Genomic DNA, 22,007 nt, shown 5'->3' with positions numbered 1-22,007 from the left:
CCAAAACCAAGACAGAAATCCTTTCCTTTCTAGGCCTGGCTGGGTGTTTTAGAGCGTAGATCCCTAACTTCTTCCTGTTGGCAAGACCCCTATACGACCTCAGCAAGGGCCCCCCTAAAGAACCATTATCCTCCTCACCCCGACACTGCTTCATTAAGCTCCGTCAAGCTGTTGTGGAAGCTCCAGCTCTCCATCTCCCTGATTTGTCGAAACCCTTCTCATTATACATTCATGAGAGGTCCAGTCAAGCTCTAGGAGTCCTAGGCCAATATTATGGCCCATCCTTTGCCCCAGTAGCTTATCTCTCCAAGCAATTAGACCCCACAGTTCGGAGATGGGCCCCCTGCCTATGAGCATTAGCCACTAGACAGTTCTTGCAGAAGGAAGCTCATAAACTGACATTCAGGGTGCCCCTTACCATTCTGTCCCCACATCACCTAAAAGATCTCTTAACCTACAAAAGTTTACAGACTCTCCCTCCCTCCCTCCAGACTCCTGACCTTACTGTCCTCTTTCCTCCAAAACCCCGTTCACCCCCTTTGCCATCCATACCCGAATCATGACTTTTTCCTCTTTCACTGCTCTCTCACTTTTTTTCCTCATTCCTATTGTCTTCCCCGCCACCCCAGCCTCCTTTGTATGGCAATTCAAAGTCAGCAGACTTACACACAGCATCAAACAAAAGTTACTGCCCTCATTGCCACATCAGACTGCCCTCTGAAAAGCTGCTCTGAGCCTTTGTACCTCCACTTTCCTCCCTCCACCGAAGAGTTCACTAACAGCTACCTTTATTCTCCCTACCTCTGCTTCCTCTATGACCAAAGACAAGCCTATTGCAGGCGATGGCAAGACACCTACAGGAGATGTCCCTAATGGTCTTGCGCCATTCACTACATGGGTAACTTCCAGTACGCACAGTATTACTCCGCCAACCGTTTCATGAAATATCCCAACGGCTCATTCTCCTTATCAATCCCAGATCCCTGGGACTCTCGATGGGCCGCCGGAGTCACAGCCTCCATTTACTACGGGGGGTCCTCGACCCCCCACGGTACCCTTCATATCTCTCGAGAGTATGTTCCCTCTCACTCCCAGATCTACCAAGTTGCATCAGATATCGGACATTCCGAAAAAGTCATTATCCAAACTCCTGACGGCGCCTCTTCATCTTCTTATTCCTCCTACTCTTGGTTACAGCTCATTCAGGACACCACCATCTTTCTCAACCACACCCTTAACACCGCCAATTGTTTCTTGTGCGCATCACTACAGCGCCCACTGCTGGCCGCCGTGCCCCTTAATATTTCCAACTACTCCTTCCATGCAGAAAGACAACCCCTCTGCCCCCTGGCAGACATACCCCTATGGGAACCAGAATACGCAGATAATCTCACCATCCACCACTGTGTAGGCCCAACTCCACCCCCCTCCAGCGCACTTCACTGCCTCTCTATCTACACCCCTACCTCCGGCTCTAAGACTTTTACGCAGCCGGGACACTTCTTTTGGTGTAATGGCAGTCTTTTCAACTCACTGCCTCTCAACTCCGATACACCCTGCATTCTCGTCACCCTAATTCCACAGCTTACACTTTACAGCAGGGCAGAATTTCTTGAGCTCCAACCTCCCTTGCCCTTGCGCACAAAAAGAGCTGCTTTCCTTCCCATCATGGTCGGTATCTCTTTGATCACCTCAGCCATTGGGGCAGGGTTTTCAGGGAGAAGCCTTGGGTCACTCTCTATGGGCAGTTAGAGATCTCGACGCCAAACTTGAGGGAGCCCTGACATCCACTGCCGATTCCCTAGCCTCTCTCCAAAGACAGGTCACTTCACTAGCTAAGGTTACCCTTCAAAACCGGCGGGCCTTAGATCTGCTTACAGCCGAGAAGGGCGGCACCTGCGTCTTCCTCCAGGAAGAGTGCTGCTATTACATCAACGAATCCGGCATTGTAGAAACTGACATCACCAAACTCACTGACCTTGCCTCCAGCCTCCACTCTGCTTCCAATTCCAACCCATTCTCTTCAATACTAACAAAACCCCTCCTCGCCTAGCTCTGGCCCATTGCAGGCCCCATAATGATCATTCTTCTCGCCTGTCTCTTCTTACCCTGTATAATAAAGTTCATCAAATCCCAAGTCGGAAAAATCTCTAATCAAGCTTTCAACCAGCCTTTACTCAGGAACTACCAGCTTCTGGCCACAGAAGATCCCTCACACTCACGTGACCTCCTCACCACACGCTGAGATGGACCCGTCTCTCCACTGGAAACTGTTCCTGGAAACAATGGCCGCAGACGCCTGGCTCCTGACACCCATATCCTCTTGGCACCATGGAATCAACAGGTCCTCGACCTATGGTTACAGGGAACCTTCACTGATTTCCAGCCTGAAGAGGTCCACATCTACTCATCCTTACGGTGGGGAGTCCTATCAACCCTTTCCTCCCAATCCTCAAGCCCTCACTCCCTTCTCCACCCCTGTTTAGCAGGAAGCAGCCAGAGAGAAAGCAATGTCCACAACCCCATAGAGGAGAAAGAGGGGAATGAAGGGCCCCCACCAGTAAGATGGCAAACTTCCGGCTTCTCTTCGGGGTTCTCGGTTCCCGCCGGCGCCACCTGAAGCCCAATCACCTCTCTCCCCCCTCCCAATCCCAGCACGTAGCCAACAGCCACCAGCACCGTAGAAGTAACACAATTACCCCATGCCCCTTCCTATATAACCCAGCACTTTTCCCTACTAAAGCGGAATTCTCCGGTGAATTGCTGTTGCGTGTCGCTCCTTTCCTTTCAATGCAAGCAAAGCTGCAGTTAAGATGGAGCTCTAATTCGCTGCTAAACTCCTTTCTCTCTAAATAAAACTCGTTTATTTCAAAGTGCAAGCCTTATAAAAATCAAGGGAAAAGAATCCCTTTGCAGGCTACCATATAGTTAACCTGTTAATACACTTAATTTTCCTCCCAGGATTAAAATAAAATTATATTGAGATCTAGGCTCCAATACTGCAAGTGTAAGATTTATGCAATCTTTGTAGGGTTCTAAACAGGGCTTAGGACAACTGAGCCTTCCTATTTCAATGAAAAGCCTGATGTGAAAATCTTCCTCTCCCTTAGTTTCAAAAAATATCTATTAATTAAAGAAAGCTGCATTCAGTGAACAGGATGAACAACAGCTAGTGCAACAAGACCTGGAAGACCAGCTGGCTTTATAAATGTGATATCAAGTTCAAAGCATTCTCAGATATCCATTTCTGGGAAGATTCAACTCCCAAAACTAAAGCATTTTGAGCAAATTCTTCATGGTACAGTTTACTGTAAAATACTCTTAGTATAAATTCTCCTGGGTGAAGTGCCTTTAAAAAGATAAATATACAAATCAAAGTTAAAATCCACTTGCTCCCTCTCAGTAAGAGCATAAAGGAACAAAGGAATAAACCGAGTCAAATCCAACTAATTTTAGAAATCAAGATTTCTATGCTTACAACGACAAACAAGCCTTTTCCACAAGTAGCTTTGAAGTCACAACTATTAATTAAACAAACGCCACTAAAAATTATCCCCATTAATGAGAATGAAAGCCTCAATCTACTGACTTTTTAGGACAAAATCTTGTTTTGTTAAAACATTTTTTCTTACAGTTTAAACAGCTATTATTACAGATCATTAAAATGGAAATGTTTTCCATCTTAAAAAAAATAAAACTAAACTGAAATCCAGCAATTTTCTTTAAGAATGGAAAACAAACTGCAAGACAGTAAAAACAAACCAAAACTCTTTTAATTATATCTTATTTAGATTTTTTCTCACAAGTGTCATTTACATCTTTAGTGATAAATTCATACCTCTCATTAACTTAAATTATGAATGATTAAAGCATGTGTTAAAATCATTCATGAAACCTACATTTCTAGTATATATATACATCTCTTACTTAGTTTCTAACACATTCATGAAAACATACATCCCGAGCCTCTGTTACACCTTTAATATTTGCAGCATTCCTTTTAAAGTCTATTTTGCCCATTCATCCAAAGACAAATGTTCAACCTCTCACCACTTTATGAGAAATACTTACTGTAGACAAAAGGATTCTATTTTCTTTCTGGGAATATCTCCCACCGTCCTAGAGAACTCTTCTATACAGTGTGCAAATTCATTGAGTTTTACAGTAACAAAGCTCTCATGCCACAGAACCTAACGTAAATGAAATGGCCCTGCAGCTGCCTTCAGAACCCAGCTCACCTCAACCATGATACAGCTAATTGTTAAAAATGGTGGCTGAGACATTTTCCATACATTAAATTAAGGAGCTCTGATGAAGGCGCTGGCATCCACGCACTTCAGACAAAGGAAAATAATTTGCAACTGTATCAAGGCACGGATAATTGAGCCATCTCCCACAAAGGGTCAGTGTTAGAGGTTTCCTCCATCTTTACAAAATGCAAACCACAGCTTACTGTCTCATCTCGGAAATCAATTATTTGCAACGCTGCACTGGGTCAGAGTTTTAAAGTAATCTCAGTTATGGGTAAATCCAGACTTTCAGTGCCGAGACAGGGAATTCTCACAGTTCCTTTCCCTTCCCTGAGCAGCTCTCCTCCATTCCCCACTTGACAGCTCCTCAAGTCTTCCTATTGTTAATAGTACCGAAAGTCCCACACCTCTGAAGGGAGCTAAATCTTTCAACTAGGTGAGCAATTTCCAAGTCTATGCTAAGGAAAGAAGTCCAGACCCTACTGGTCCCATGATACAAATTCATTCCTTGGGATAAAAAGCTATACATCATTGTCTTTTGTTGTTTTTAGAGAAGACAACAAGCAAGGTGCTTTTTAACTCTCAATTGAAAGCATTTTACCTCTGATATTAATCAAAGTATTAAAAGTGTTACAGGCAACATTTGTAATCATACTACCCTATAGATAATGCTTATTGACTTACGAAGTTTTCACTTCACTTACACAATTCACATTCTCTGCACCAAAAATTTGAAATATACTTAAAGGACTCATATCATTCTCGGTTGAGGAGGAATTTAACTATCTTAATTTAAATTCTCTACATTTGATAATACTTAAGAATCGACATCTCTGGTGTTACTATTTGATTCTTTTCATTTAAAGCCTTATGCTAAAGCATTTCCTGTCAAATGATTCCAAGTACCTCTAAAATAGCACTTTTTCCCTATAACAAAATATAAATGACTGAATTCCTTGACAAGGCATCCTACACACACACACACAATCACCTATAACCCCAAAGAAGTATCTAGTTATAGCAAAGAAAAAAAATTGTTTTAATATTTCTCCTCATTAAGAATTCTGCACCTCACATGCATCTTTTAAAAAAAATCCCAAAGTCCACACTACTTACTTAAAGATGAAGTCTGCAAAAATCCTAAATAACTATTTAAATCTTTAAGCAAATACCTCTCTGACCCACGCATTTTTTTAAAAAGAAAAATATTAGAATGACAAGGCACTAATCTGAACAATTCTCAGGAGACTTTAAGTACTTTTTCTGTCATTAAGTTAAATGCTTCTGAATTGATATCAAAATTTTAAACAAATCAAGACCTTGTCTTTCAGAGGTACTTCAACAACATGCTGTCACTCTATTTATTAAGGTGCACTTAACTTAATTTCTTTACAAAACACAGGAAATCCTACCTGCAGCTCTCAAATTTAAGGAGTTACAGACCAGTCGAAGCCGCTGGTCACTGCAGATCTTCCATACCTTCTACGTGGGTGGGATGAGCTCTGTTGGAACCAGAGCTCAAGTTTTCCCACTCCAAACTGCCAGAATGGAGAGGTGGGAAGGGTCAGGGAGGGAGGGAGGAGAAGGAGGAGAAAGAAAGAAGAAAAAGCGAAAGGAAACACCTTGCAAATGTTGAAGACCTAAGCACTAGCACTAAAGAGTCCAATTAAACAATAAGATTGCAGGGTCCCCTTAAAAAGGGTGCATGCAGCCCCTAGGGCACAGCATCATCACACCGGCTGCTCTACAAAAATTCAGAGAAGTCAGCCATCAGTTTGAAAGCCCAAACTGATGGGAGTAACAGTTTATAGGTTACAGAAGGGTATTTTATTGTTAACGGACTGTACCAAGTTAAGATTTAAGAGGGGGAGAGACAACATGTAGGCAAGGAATGCTCTGATACTTTTTCCCCCAACCCAGCCACTACAATTACGCTGATGTGAATTTTTGATGACTTCCGACATCTTGCATGGTTAATAATCACTTCAGCTGTCATGTCTGGTTCATGTGGAAAATGCATTTGCTGCATTGTGATGCAGTGCTGTGGCCACGGATTGTAACACCAGTTACGTGTGAAGCTGGTTCCTTAACTGAGCAGCAGGAATTTGCAGGTGCCATGATGCTAAAATAAATGGTAGTTAAAAGATTTTATACAGCAGCAGACAGTTTCTGCATCTTAGCCTACAGAATGTGTAGATGCAACATACACTAGCATCTCAGATTGCTGTGCCGTCAACAACAGCACTATCCCTCAAAGGGAACAGTAAATTCACCATCTTAAATGTTTGGCCTCTCAGTAGTTAAAAGATTTCAATACTATTTAAATAACTATTCAGATTAATGATAGCTTTGAACAGAATGGAGGGTATTTCGTTTCAGGACTATACAGCCAATGAAACCGTCAGTGATACAGGAAAATGCAGACCTTTTATTAACATGTGCTCAGCTCAACTGTCACTTCTTTGTACAACATTTAGGGAAAAATACATGATGGATAAAATAATGAATATTCCCATTCTACCGTAATGGTTTTTAAAAGAGCTTCTCAGAAAGAGATTTTTTCCTCTGTGTTTTGAGGTATAACCTGAAAACTGGAGGGAGACTACATTAAAACACTAACGTGTTTTTCATAGTCACTAAAAAGAAATTCAATGCAAACAACTGTGCAATAGGGGAAGCTTGTGAAAAAGCAAAGATGAAACTGCACTAAGAACCAGGCACCAGATGATTAAAACAGGCCAGTCAGGTAGTAGACCATCATTACAGTGCAGATTGCAAAAGAAAAATGCAAACGACCCTTCATCTTCAAAAACAAAAACCACACACCCTACAATTGCAATCTGTTGGGTGCAAAACCAACATCTATCCTGCCCGAAAATGAAGGGCACATGATATATACCAATTTCACAATATATTGTTATATACATATTAACTTGGCTATATAGCATCTAGAATTTGGCTACTTAAGGGTCTTATTAGTATATAATCGTCATTTTGGTATTTAAAGAGGAAGAACCAAGTTGCAGATCTTTATGCTTTAGAAGAAAAACAACTAATAATTAATTTATATTTTTTGTACCAGAACTTTTGCCAATTAAATTCCTCAGAGCTGAAATGTTTCAGATCTGTCTGGCTAATAAAAAAGATACATGAAAATGGGAAGACAGGAACGCACTGGTGTCTGAACAGTGAATAACAATGAAAGAACTTACGTCACCAACAAAATCAACTCATGATTTCCTTTGTTTTATTCACTGTGATAGCACCAAATGCATAATTTGAAGGTGCATTTGCTGCATTGTGATGCAGTGCTGTGGCCACAGATTGTAACACCAGTTACGTGTGACGCTGGTTCCTTAACTGAGCAGCAGGAATTTGCAGGTGCCATGATGCTAAAATAAATGGTAGTTAAAAGATTTTATATTAACAAGCCCTGTAAAGGGGAAGAGCATTCCAGTTTTGTTTCTTCCCCTAACTTAAAATTAACTGCACCAACAGTGCTATTTGGTATCATAGCAGATGTCACAGTAGGTGTAGCTAACATTCAACAATTCAAGCTTTTTTTGTTCCAGACCCAATACAAGGTACCACTAGCAGCTCAGAAACTGCTCAAGGAGGGAGGGAGGGAACAGTGTGTTGGGGGTAGCTTTGAAATTAACCAGGCTCAGCTTATGCTCCAATTACTGAACAAAAGACAATCCTGGGGGACCCTCTCTCTGAACCAAGGCAAGCAAAACTCTTTTGTTTTTGATCAAATAAATACTGCATGGGAGCATAGTGGATATGCAGCCACAGGAGTCTCTTCCTGGGGATGAAGAGGGAAGAAGAAAAAAAAGCCAAAGACCCCAGTGTGCTTGCAGTCAACGGGTTTCACTGATGGTTAAAACCTATCCCTCAGGGAGACATTTGACATTCACTCCAGGACACTGAATAAACTCCGTAAAAAAAACCCACCTTGCTGAGTCACTATTAAGATGTTTTTCCTCATCAGTATGGCCAAAAAGTAAGTTAAGAGGATATTTACGCTAGAATAAAATGTAAACCAACTTAGACTCCATGTTCCCCCAAACTATGAGTATCCCAAAGACATGAGTTGCAGAATATTCTAACTGTAAACGACCTTGGGGCAGAGGGTACTGAGAACTGTTAAGTAACCTGTCTCAGACCCCAGATGGCTAAATATGTATGTGGAGGTTGTAAAAACACTGGAAAGAAGCCACCTTACAAAGGAGGTACTTCTCCATTTGTTTTATCATGAGCTGAATATAAAGTGACCATTCTTAAACATCTCTTCAGTAGTCTATTGTTTAATTTTCTGTTTTGGCTTTATATATCCTTAAGCCAGCAAAAACTAAAACGGAAAAGGGTAGGTAAGTGATAGACTAGTAGACCCAGATTTATTAATTTAAGGGATAAAAATGGGCATGCTTATACAAATGCAGAAAGGATATCTGGTCTTTTCCTATCAAAGGGGATAAAAACCACATTTTCAAAGTCCTCTGCACACTACACCATTCTGAACTACAACAGCAGCTACCCTGTACTCAGATACACACACTACATAAAAAATCTAGACACCCAAAAGTACAAAAACAGATGGATCTTACTACCACAATGACCAAAGTGTATTAAGATCTCTGTGCTATTTGAAAGATCTCCAAATTTCAGGTGAAGGCCTGAATTTCCAAACAGTATTCCACATAAAACTCCAACAAAGCATGACATTAGAAGCTCTTTAGAATTCATCATAATAAGAATCTTTAACAGAAAAGTTTCAAGTTTGTTAATTCTATTTCCATCTCTCTATAGATTTTATCAGCCAGTCCATTAAAGAACTTCTCAGCAAAGCACAGGTATAGGACCAAGAAAGATTGATTTTCCTCCAACTCAAATAGGAACACTTCCTCCAACTTAAGATACCCAGATTCCTAAGACTCTCTGACCTTCCCCCTAATATTGTTAATTGGCTCAAAAAATGTCTCAATAGGAAAAAAAGAGAGGGGAAGATAGTTCCAATTTGAAACATATCAAGGAGGAGACATTTTTAAAGGCGTGGCATTATTAATTCCTTCTTTTAAACCTGTTACCATTAAAAAATAAGATTATGAAATAGAAACAGGAAGTCACTGAAATTCTATGGTTCAAGTAGAATTATAATAACCATCAAGTGAAATTACCATTGCAAGTGAAGAATTATTAAGCTATAAAGTGCAATGAAAATATACAGAGCTTTACCTATCAGATCTCTGATGAGCTTGTTCTGCCCTCTGCCTGGTGCAGTGGGTTGCCAGGAAGATCAAACAGTATCTCCAGTGGATAAATGCTTTAAAGAGTTAAGAATGAGAGCCATGGGTCACTGCACAATTATTATCCCCTACCCTTAGGCTTCTGAGACATAGCTGGATCTTGGTCCCCTTCCCAGCCCACCACTGCCTGACGGTGCCTGCCGTAGAAGTCAAACAGTCTCTGAAGGGGAGGCATGGAGCTGATTATATGTACAACTCACTCTGAGAGGACGCCCCACGTTTGGGCGCCTGATGAGAGAACAAAAAACACAGACAACACAGATAGACAGACAATGGCTGCTGCAGCCCCGATGTGGCGCAGCACCTTTATTTTTATACTGCCTTTCTTGGACCTCAGCCAAGTGCTATACTCATCTTTCCCTTCTCGGGGGGGAGGCCAGAAGCAGGGGCGGTGTTTTCATACATCCTCAAGGTCTCCCTATTTTCAGAGTGAGGAGCCTTGGCTCATCTTCAAGGACAAGATATGTTGTTGTGAGCAGATAACTTCCAAGGACTGCACCGATAGCTCTCAAGCTTGTGCTTTCCCATGCTGCATTCAGACATGGGGGAAGGGACATAGTCCCGGCTCCCAACATCTCCCCCTTTTTTCTTTAATAAAATAACCAGCCTAACTCAGACTGGGTCAAGGTATGTGCCTGTCTTAGGTTGTATGGTTGAAGTAAATCCTTACCCGTCATGGGGCCATAGTCCTCTGTCAACCACTCCCTGTCTTAGGTTGGTATTTACCATTCAACCATATCTTACCCGTCGCTGGCTACCATACTTGACTTTAGATCTTATGACTTACAAGTGGGGGGGCCGTCTGCAATTTCAAATGATGCAGGTCTCTTAAGGCTTGTTGGATGAGTTTCCACATGCTGCAAAGGACACAAGGCCCTAGTAACAGCAACAGAAGACATAAAATGCTTAGGGTTAAGAGAGGTGTGACAGCGTGCCAGACACTATTCAGGGGTTCTTTGAACATGTCGAAAGACAGACATAACTTGAATATATATATAGGTTTTAACAAACTACTAGTTAAATTGCATATACACATTAACAGAATAGGAATACAGATACATAACAAAGGCAGACTTACAATTACTAGTTATATCTAATGAAATTAAGAAAACTAGTTAGATAGCTTAGGCATTTGTAAAAACTTATTGACAATATGAGGGATATCATCTAATTGATTTTGGGTAGTTTGAGAAATTGAAACAGCACATTCTTGGAAACTGATCACATCTTACATGCTCTTTTAACATCAGACAGTTCACAGCAGCGCGATTCTGAAGCACTGCAGCTCCCAATTCTCTCAGTTCTTGGTTGAGTTCAGATAATACAGAAGCAGTCAAGTTTGTTATGCTATGCGCGCAGGCTAGCTTAGATATCTCTTTCTGCATTCTAATGACAAGTCTAGGAACTGGCAGGAGGAACGCAGCTGCAACTGCAACAGCGGCAGGATCTCGAAGTTTCAAGTTTTCATGACAATCAGATGGCAGAGCTCGGAGAAGCTTCTTGCGCTTATATTCAGGTGGTCTATTAGAGCAGGAAGAATGCGTCCCACCTCACAAACACCTTGATAGTGTGAAGAAAGGGCTTGATATGTTTCATTATCACACAAAAATACCCAACTATTTGGAAGTCTATATCTAGAAGACCATTTTACAATGATTGCACAATTGCAGTAAGAGGCTACATGAGTACAATTAATACATACACAATCAGTAATTATAGTAATACTAACAGGTAGATTTAATTGGGCATCAGGAGCAAGCACTTTAGGGGGAAGAGTGATGTTTATGCCCGAGATATTATTAAACACCATAGGAGAAAGTCTTGTGCCTATTAAATTCTTCTTCAACAGTTCAATGATAGAGGAATTTCTTGCTACACAAAAAGATGACGTGCAGCTTTTTGGCTCACGAGTTGTTGTAATATTATTTAGTGGGCTTCAGTTTTCCGTGTTTGACATGCAGACTTTTGCTGAGGTTTTTTGATGGTCACCTGGAATGACTCCTCCAGAGGATGTTGATGTTGGAAGTTCTCCTTCATATCGTATCTGAATTCATTTTCTGGGCGGCCAGATCAAGCATTGATCCTCTGTAAAAACACAAGCAAACCCCTTGCCCCACACCTTGATATGATCTTCATGCCATAGTGAAGAACTCACTGGAGACTACTACACAGGAACTGTTGTTGTTTCAGAAAAGGAAATATTATCAGAAAAATGTACCTCTACCACTGACCATCTATCACCCTCCAGAAGATCAAAATTAAGGATATGTAAAGCATGCACCAATCGTCAACTTGCAACTAATTTTATCATATCAGGGAGTAATCCCTTCTCTTTGTATTAATAATGTTTAAGAATAAGATCACAATATTCAATGAGAGCTTGACTTGTAGAATTGTCTGAAATGCCTGTGTTATGAATGATGTTATATAGCTAAAAAAATGTATGTAACACAGAGGAGAGGTAAACTGGAGCATTGTCAGTCAGCTTAAGAGATAAAGCTTAAAACATTTTATCAGCAACACTTGAAACAAGAAGCTACAAAATCATTTTTCTTTAGTTTACTTAATTTTAAGTAACTACTACTCAATTTGCTGAAATCTAGTTCTTTACTAGTTTAGTAGTAATTAAACAGTCATTATAAACAAGAAAAGATTTACAAATGACAATGGTTAAAGATTTGATGAGAACTTACTGTAAGACAGTTGATATATGGAAGTTTGGATATTTCGTAACATAAAACACTCAGTAATAAAATCGAGCATTATTCCTTTTGACAGCACTTTTTAGGTAAGTATATACCAGGTAAATAAGCCAAATTAGTCAAATATTTTCTTAGATGAGGAGAAGAAATTCTACTGATATGTTCCAGGGGCCCTCTGGAAAATATCAGAGTTAATCGAGAGGTAAAAATACCTTTTTAAATTTTGGTTTTGGGAAGCTGTCAAAAGTTTTCAAGGCACTTGCCTGAATAGAATTAGTTATTAAATAACACTTATTATTTAACTAGAATGATAAGAAAGTTTAAAAGCAAATGCAGAAGGTTACATAGTTGTTAACACTTAGCTTAGTCTTTTTAATATTAAGATCTTATTTTCTTAAATACTCAGACAATTCATTAAGACTTTAAGCATAAGAAACTGTTTTAATAAAACAATTAGAGAACCCTTTGCAATCTTTCAATATTAAGAGCAGACTAACAGTTAAAGAATACTTTGTCTTTCCAACTGAAAACAAAAGTCCAATTTTGCTGTGTTCTCGATATTAAGACTCACTTGCTTTAATTTCACATAGCATGATTATATCTGTAAGAATATAGTAATTTATTCTTCATTTGCCCCATGGTCCCAAGCACATAAGCCAGTGAGAATTATGCCTGGGCTTGCCTAGGGCTTGACTGGGTTTATCCTGCCTTATCTCTAAACATCTTGACCCTCCCCCAAAGCAACGGGCTGAGCGGATCCGCCACAACAAAAGGCACCACGCTGCTGCACCACACAGCTCTCTCTGTCTCTGTCTCTCTTTAAATAAATAGCTGTACTTTAGAACAAAGTTACTTTCTTTTATCAAAAAACACATTCTTTAGCATGCAGACTAGTTTTTATTCTTTATGCCTTCTCTTATTAAAGCACACATCTTTTAGCATAGAGAAATGTTTTCCTTATTTAAGTAGTTTTCATTAGAACTTAAAATCATTTGATACTTTAACTTTCAGTGAACACTGAAAAATAGGCCACCGTAAACTGTTACACTAGTATTCTTCAGATTGATACATCTATGAACATATATTATCATTTTTGGAAATGTGCCTTACAACACAATTTCTCATTAGGCACAAAATATGTCTATATAACTTAACAAACTTTAAAAAGTTTGGTTACCACAAAAATTCTCAGGCTGTTTGCATATATACACACTGTTATACATTAATACAGTATTATTATTAAGATGCTTATTTGCTGCACTTGTTTACTTATTTTTAGCAACCATGCTAGATCATTACAAAACTTTCACTACACATCAAAGTCAAGCTTTTCTTTACGCATCTTCTTGAAATATTTAATAGGTAACATCAACTTAAATGACTTAAAGTAAACTTTGGCAGCTAGTAACTATAAGGACATGTCCATATCAGTTAAGCTTAAATTAGCATTAATGCATAATATTTTTTATTAGATTTTCTGGAAGTTTTAGAATGCTCAATTTTCACAAGCGCTTGTTTTTTAATCAATTTTTAATACCATCCGGAGGTAGAAAATAGTTATTAGTTACACACTTAGACACACAAACATACAGACCAAGATGTAATGACTACAGTTAGCAACACTTTTCATATAAAAACATATACACAGACAAACTGACATAAAGATTTGAGTTTCTAATATTCAATTGCCTTCTTTCTTCTTAGTTTATTTGATTAAAAGTACTTCAGTTTTCAAGAATACACTCTAAGGGCAAGCAGTTTACATTACTGGGTCAAGGCTTATACAGCCCCAGTCCAGGGGGCTGGAAATAAAATGCATGTACAATTCTAGCACGAGTTATTTAAAGCCAGGCTGTATTGTAAAAGATAAATTTCTTCTATCTCAGGGACTCTAGTTTAAAACTTCCCAATTTTCAAAGATAATGATGAACCTAGTAAGTAGAATAGATTTTCACTGAAAGAATTTAGAAAACTAGTTCTATATTGTAGTAGTTCATGGGACTTTTGACCATTTTCTTTGTAGCAAATATATTTAGCTGCATAACATTATATTGCATATCTCTTTCAGGGGCTAAGCCTCTCTAATCAGGGAGTTTGTATTGAGGCCAGGTTTGTGTGCAGAAGACAAGACACTTCTTTTTTAGAGTTTAGGGATTGGATTAGTTCCAGTTAGTTTTCCTAGTTTTTTCTGCCCGAGCTTTAGTCATTCCTTGAGAGGCCCCTGACTGTCTGATAAGTGCAGGGACTGTGTGACTTCGCTGCTAGAGCCTTGATTCGGGTTACAAGCTTGTTTCGCTTCCTTGGGGCTGCAGACAAGGAAATGCCTAGCTCTAGGATGACTGCCTCTAAGGAAAGGAGTTAATAGAATACAGCTATTTACATGTTGATTTGAGGGTGTAGCTTGATTATTTTTCAGGTTCTATTTACATCGTGTTAGCTGCAGGACTACCTCCTAAACTGTGAAAAACAGCATCTTTTAAATGAGATACCTTCTTCGAGGAACCAAGGACACACTTGTTCTAAAAATTCTAAAAATTTTGTTAGTTGTTGTTGTCCTACTTTTGAGCCACGTGTCCACAGCATATACTTAAGTATCTGTGCAAATAGGACTCAGCTGTTTCTGGCTCCCAAATTACTCTACACCCTTTTCCGAGCAGATTAGTGAGTTGCTGGATTTACTCCTGGGAGGCAATGACTTGAGCTTTTAAGGACTCAATTAAATCCTCTCTCCGATCAAAGGGCGGCGCGGAGGGCAAAATCTGAGAGGTGTATCTAGGGGGAGGCATATTCTCCACCGGCCTTTCCTTAAATGATCTTTTCATAGGCTCATCACTATTTCTGAGCTTTTCCTTGCTTACTTTCACTTCTCCCCGACTAGTTCTCTCAGGCCCTTCTGCATTATCGGAGCTTCCTGTGTCTGAGTCTGATGAGCGACAGGATGCCTTTTTCCTACTTTTCTTGAACCCATCCCCCTTTTTTTATCTCCTCCTTTCTTGCATTCAGCGGGCCCCTTGCTGCCTTTTCTGTCTGTGATGAAGTCTCTACTAAATCGTCTCCAGCCTGTGATTCTCTTTCTTGAATTTCCCCTGTCTTAGCACAATCTTGTATGTGCTCTTGAATCACAACTTTGGGGGAGGAGAAGCAATCTTTAACTAAGGCCCAAAGGGAAAGGACATTAGGAGGGACTGAATCCTCTCCATTTTTCCGTCATATATTTAGCAACGTCCAATTTGTGCCTCTCCCAGTCTTCTTTGTCAAAACTTCCCACTGTCAGTAACCAAGGACTTATCTCTCCTAAGGCATTGATGTACTTCTTTGCTGTTTCATCTTTTATTCCAGTTCTTGCTGCTTTAAGCAGCTGTTTCAAGCTGTTTTTGGCCTGATGTTTAGACAGATCTGATCCCATTTTGTAACTTACGAAAAATAGAAAGCAGCTTAGCAATAATATATGACAAGGACAATTAGCAGAACAATAAGGCAAAGAAAGCCTGCTAGGATGAAAATTCTCTCAGAGCTTGCACAGATATAAATTGTCTGCGCACTGCCTCTTCTGAGGGCGATTTTCCCCAACAGCCCATGAATTTTGTGAGGCCTTTCTCAGAGCTTGAGTTCTACTATTTTTCCTCCCAATTTAATGGGCGACTCCTTCCCAGTTTAGTGGGTAATTCCTTCCCAGTTTAGTGGGTAATTCTGTTTTCCCCGCTTACCTTTCACTTCGGCTGAAGCTTTTTCTCCCGGGGGTCCTCAGCTGATACGTCGTTTTTGTCCTCAACAAAGGAGTGTCCTCCCAGTATGGGCCACCACTTGCGCTGTCCAGCAGCGCATGGACTAGGACAAAAGGCAGGCTGGGACTGCTTCGTGCGCACTGTTATCTCGCGGCGGCTCTCACGTTCTCCTCCGTACTTCAGGCCCCACATTGCGCGCCACTTGACGGTGCCTGCCGTCGAAGTCAAACAGTCTCTGAAGGAGAGGCATGGAGCTGATTATATGTACAACTCACTCTGAGAGGACGCCCCACATTTGGGCGCCTGATGAGAGAACAAAAAACACAGACAACATAGATAGACAGACAATGGCTGCTGCAGCCCCGATGTGGCGCAGCACCTTTATTTTTATAATGCCTTTCTTGGACCTCAGCCAAGTGCTATACTCATCTTTCCCTTCTCAGGGGGGGCAGGCCAGAAGCAGGGGCGGTGTTTTCCAACATCCTCAAAGTCTCCCTATTTTCAGAGTGAGGATTCTTGGCTCGTCTTCAAGGACAAGATATGTTTTTTGTGAGCAGATAACTTCCAAGGACTGCACGGGTTGCTCTCAAGCTTGTGCTTTCCCATGCTAGGTTCAGAAGTGGGGGAAGGGACATAGCCCCGGCTCCCAACAAATGCCGACCTCTTTCTGGCTCCTCTCTCCTCTAGGACCTTGTTCCCTTGTCTCATGCCATACATTTCCCCTCCTATACATTCACTTTACTGCCACAATTCTTACCTCCAGACCAGTGGCTCAAAAAATTTCTGTCGGAGTTATCTTCTCAGCACTGTTTCTTATCCTGTTTCTAAAAGTTTCAGGGGCATTTCCAAAGGGATGTCTTGCCAGAACATCAGAAACTGAAATGAAATCTCAACTCTCAATCTAGTTAATCTTCCTCATTTCTCAGCTTCAACCAATGGCACCCATCTTTCTTCTTGCTACAAACCTTGAGCTAGCTATTTGTGAACATCTTTCTTAAGTGCATCAGGCACTAGGTGGGGCAGATGTTTCATTCTAAATGTCTCTCACACATCCAACCTCCATTTTCTCGGTCCTCGCCATCACCGCTGTGGCTGGATTGTTACAACTGCCTCTGAACCACACACCTCAGCAGGTCTCCTTCCACTGGTCAAGCCAGCTTCCATGTGTTTGCACACCCTCCCTCCTCTTGACATTTACCTGCTCCAAAACTTTCAACAGCATGTATTGCCTACACTCCACTGCTTGGCAGTCACTTTTTCCACATCTGATTCTCCCTCCTGGACAGATTTTCTCTTAGCACGTAACTTCTGTTCTCACCTGCCTGGCTTTGGTCAGCTTATTACTCTCATATCTATCCTCTTTCACTTCCTACAAGCTAAACCCATTAAATCTTTCAAGGCCCATCTGTTCCAGGGGGTCTTCCCCAACTACCCCAGAATTCACTCATCATTTCTCTCTTCCTCTCCTCCGAACAACCACAGCATTTAGAATCTCTGTCATCCCATCCGGTTTTGCCTCTCACTTTACATTGTCTTGGACAGTTTGATCCTATTATAGGATTGTTAGTCTTGGCTCTCCAGGTAGAGAACAATGGGCTTCCGGAGGGAAGCATCCCTATTTTTTTATTTTGTGTTTATTCTAATTATTATCAGTGCCTACCACGGTGCTGCCCTTAGTGTGCACTCAACAAAACCACTTCATTGATTTTTATCAATGCTCCCTAGGCCCCACTCATGTGGATGCAGGCAAATATATAAAGGGGAATTAAATATTTCTTTTGCTTGTTGTTTGTTCTTTCAAATCTCTTCAATTCCCTTCCCCAAGATAACCACAGCCTTCAGTAGAGAGACACAATGTCTGTGTCTCTCTGTCAGCATCTGAGGTGGTCCCTGGCCAGTGTGCAGAGGCACCAAACTCTTTGTGACTAAGCGTCATTACCAGCAGTATTCAATTTCCAAAGTCGGCTTCCTTCTCAGTTGCATCCAGGGCCAAGGAGGTTCAGGGAAAATGAGATGGTCCTGGCCCAAAGTCAATGGCATGGCACTCATAGCTGAGCTGTCCTGACAAATCAGCTGAGAATGAAAAAGCAATCTGCTAATTTTATTAATGACATTTCACCTTGAGTATTGTTTTAACTGAGAACACTTGACTTTGGAAGACAATAGAAAATCAGAGGATTTCTGCATGTCTTTATTTAGCAGTAAAACAAATTGAGGTTTATTCTCTGTTGCTCATCCGCAAACCTGTCTACCCATGGGTCAAGAAACAACAGGGGGAAAAAAGTACTCTCTGCACTGAGAAGCTGATGAGTTCCCACTGCTCTAGAGCAGAATTCTGCCCCTGGTATGCCTATCTACAAGGAAGATGGAAGCAGGGTTTAGAAGAGGGTGAAAGTGATTTCAGAAGATTTCCACTCTTTCTTACCAGGTTTTCAAGAAGCAGTACCCTGCAAATGCAGACAGGAATTGCAACAGGCTAAAATGGGAGACAGCATCACTCCTCAAATACTCCTCCAAGGGCCATTCACGGCAGTCCCACGTTTCAGAAGCTCAGAATGAGGACAGCTCTATCACTGGGTCAGTGTCTGTCTGTCTGTCTGTCTGTCTGTCTGTCTGTCTGTCTGTCTGTCTCTCTCTCTCTCTCTCTCTCTCTCTCTCTCTCTCACACACACACACACACACACACACACACACACACACACACACACACACACACACACACACACACACACAGCATCTGTCAAGCCTTAGTATTTAGAAAGAGGGAATAAGTCTTTTTGGGAAAAACTCGTAGACTATGAAGAGTTTCTACCTCAATAAAAAATAAATGAAATAGTAAAGTATATGAAGACTCTTCAGAGTCTTTACCATATCAGGGGCAATTTGCTTCCCTTGTGGCACAGAAAAACTCAGATTCTGGCCAAGGTTACACAGTGACCTGGTCCAGGTCCTGGTTCAGGATCTCAGTTTCTTGCTTAGAGGTCTTTGCACAGCACTATGGGACACTGTACTAAGAAAACTGGACCACCGGTGTGTGCTCAAGCCCCAGATTTCATGGAATTTTAAGTTATGACATGGGGCAGATGATGGACAATTCTAGCTTGCTAACTCTTGTTACCAATGCACTTTACACAACAGATGTATTTCTTACCAGGTTGATTGTAAATAGAATTCTTTTAAACACATTCTATTTTGAATGCAATAGAGAAGCTGTTATTTGCAGGAATACTAAAGCTAAATATCACCCCTAGATTTCTTTTATAAACGCAGATATCCAGAGTTTGGATTTGCTTACTAAAGCAGGGTCTATCTTATTATTCCATTTTAGAGAAGACACTAAAACCTTAATTTTCATGTCATTTTTCTGCAGCACTTATTTACTATTTCTCCTATTAGCTGGAAAACACTGATGAAGAAACTGATTAAAAAAAATTTTTTTTTCTTCCATACAAAGGATTACTAAAATCAGCCAATCCTCAATAATTTAAACAAGGGGCAAACTGTACTCATTCTTTATCTGGTCAGATATGAAAAAAAATTGTAGACAGACTTCTATTTTCTCATTAATCCCTATTATAAAGTTGAGTTTGGCATTCCTCAAAGCAATAAATAAAACTTAGTGTCAAGATATAATAAAATTATATTCAAGGATACAAACCTTAAGAAAAAAAGCTACAACAGAAAGTAACCAGAGTAAAAATTATATAAGAAACAACAACAAAATGAACTTGAAATAGAAAACATGGTGACACCATGTAGGATGCTGGTCCTACAAGGAGGGGAGGCAGAGGTGAGACGATGCCCGGCCCGTCATCTCATGCCACTTCAGGTCAGGACAGACAACCAGGGCAAGTGAGGTGGGTGGCTTCGTCTAGACCCCAGGAGCTTATGCAGCCCTGTACAACCATGGGTTAGGCTTTCATGTGTATACTACACCTTTTGTCATCTCCATAACAGGGGAACACAAAGATCTGCAATTCTAAAATAGTTTTTGGAAATTAGGCTGATTTTGAAATCTACTTTTCCTACACCATTCTTCTCTCCACCAGCCTTTCAGCAGTGACAAAGGTGGAAATCATTTTTAAAACAATGGTCCAGTTTTATTAACATGCTTCTTACCGAGGCCTCCAGCAAACCACTGAGGTGACTACGATTTCCAGTTCTACTACCACCCTGCCATCTCACATCCATAAGCTGATCCTGGGGCATTTCAAGTAGCTGACTCCTCTCAGACTTAAAAAATCTAATAAAGATGGGGACAATATTATATCCACTTAGGGAGCTTGATAAACCACCATACATGGGGAAGTACTCAGCATATATTTACCAGTTAGTTGTTGTGGGTTATTCAGAAGTAAGTTGTTGTGGGTTATTCAGAAGCTCTGGAAATGTCTACACAAGTACAGATTGTCTTCAGCTTTCTCCTACAGTGGTGCTTTTCGGCAAATTTTCATTTAGAATTTAATCTGAATTTTTAGATTCAGATTAGAATTTAATCTGAACGTGAAATGTTCATGTGAATCCACCTACATATTATTCTAATTTAATCTAATTAAATTATATTTACGCCTTACAGGTAAATGCCTCATAAGGCTACCTACATATAATTTATAAAAGCAAGAGGTAATTAAGTCCAGTGGAAAGCATATTGGAGCCAAGAGAACTGGGTTCTTGACAGCCCTACACAAGTCATTCAGTCATGTCTCAGTTTCTCCATCTGTAAAATGGGAAAATGCCACCAGACCTGTATGAAGTAAGAACACTATGTACACCCTTCAATGGTCTGTACAACAGGACTTTTCTTCAAAGGAAGAAGCCATTTTGAATGATTTCTAAGATACAGGCTGCATATTTCAATACATTTTTCAAATATGCAGACTAATTTAGACACTTCCAAGGAAATACTTATTCTGCCTCTCTGCTTTCTCTCATGGCATCTGTTGTTACTAGCAGCTAAAGAAAAGTAAAATGTAATGTCATTAACAGTAGACCCAGATCCAGTGCTCACTTAATGGGAGACGGGGCAAGAGAGAGAGAGGCAAATAAAAAGGTAAATAAAATGAAGATGAGAGGAGCTGAGAAGGACAGAGAAAATCAGGTGAATGGATAAAAACAACAAGTCCATCTTTCATCTCTCCTGGCTCTGACTGCTGGCAGACGGTGTATTTAATCTGCTGAGAGACCAGATTTAGGCCTGCCTTTGGCATAGTCCATCCATGAATTATTAACATTTGCAGAAGCAATAGTACATCCGCTCAGAGCTATCAGAGAGGATAATGATGATGAACCAAGATGGGATGATGAATCCCCGCCCTTCCTGTTCCTCTGTCTCCCTCTCATCTTCATTCCCTTCTGGGCTCTGACTGCTTTTTTGAGCTACAGCCTGAGTATCAGAGTCAATACCTCCATGATGAAAAAATAAACAATGACCAATCATAAGTCATAAGTTTTTAATAGATATGTTTTAACATACATTTTACTGACCAGTGTGTCCTTGATGAAGCAAAGATTAAAAAACCAGGGTGGTTACAAATTCTTTGTTAACTCAAACCTTAAACACACTGCTCTGCAGGCTGAAAGTTCAGGGTTGGTCTACAGGTAGATTGAGTTTAAAAGTTGGCAGAGATGGTTAGAAAAGCAGGATTACCTACAGTGGACTTCTGTAATGACCCTGGTGGACCTCAAATGAGAGGGCTTGTTAAAACCTAAGATTCTGGGCTCCTCATAGTGCCCCTCAAAGTTCACATACAATTCTTGGCCTGTTTCTTCCCCCTGAATATTCCAAACTTGAACAAAGTCATGGAACTTCTCCATAACAATTTTTCCAAATGGTTTCGCAGGGGATAATGAAATGACATAATGGTTGCTCATGAAATCTGCTTTTCTTGGCTCCCTTTTCACACGTTCAGAAGCTTTCCGTTACAGAATAAAAGAAAAGACTACATCGTTTTATAGGAATTAACCAATTCAAACTATGCTTAATGGACTAATTCCTCACCTCTCTGGTAAAATAAATAAATTTTC

General features: G+C 40.5%; 1 pseudogene; it reads right to left on the bottom strand.

Annotated features, from left to right (window-relative positions):
• The window catches only part of LOC140847008 (metallothionein-1E-like), a 93,537-nt pseudogene that overhangs the window by 21,914 nt on the left and 49,616 nt on the right, over positions 1-22,007 (bottom strand).

Source organism: Manis javanica, chromosome 17 (genome assembly GCF_040802235.1).
Source record: "Manis javanica isolate MJ-LG chromosome 17, MJ_LKY, whole genome shotgun sequence".
NCBI lineage: Eukaryota > Metazoa > Chordata > Mammalia > Pholidota > Manidae > Manis > Manis javanica.
This window is presented reverse-complemented; position numbering and strand designations above follow the sequence as displayed.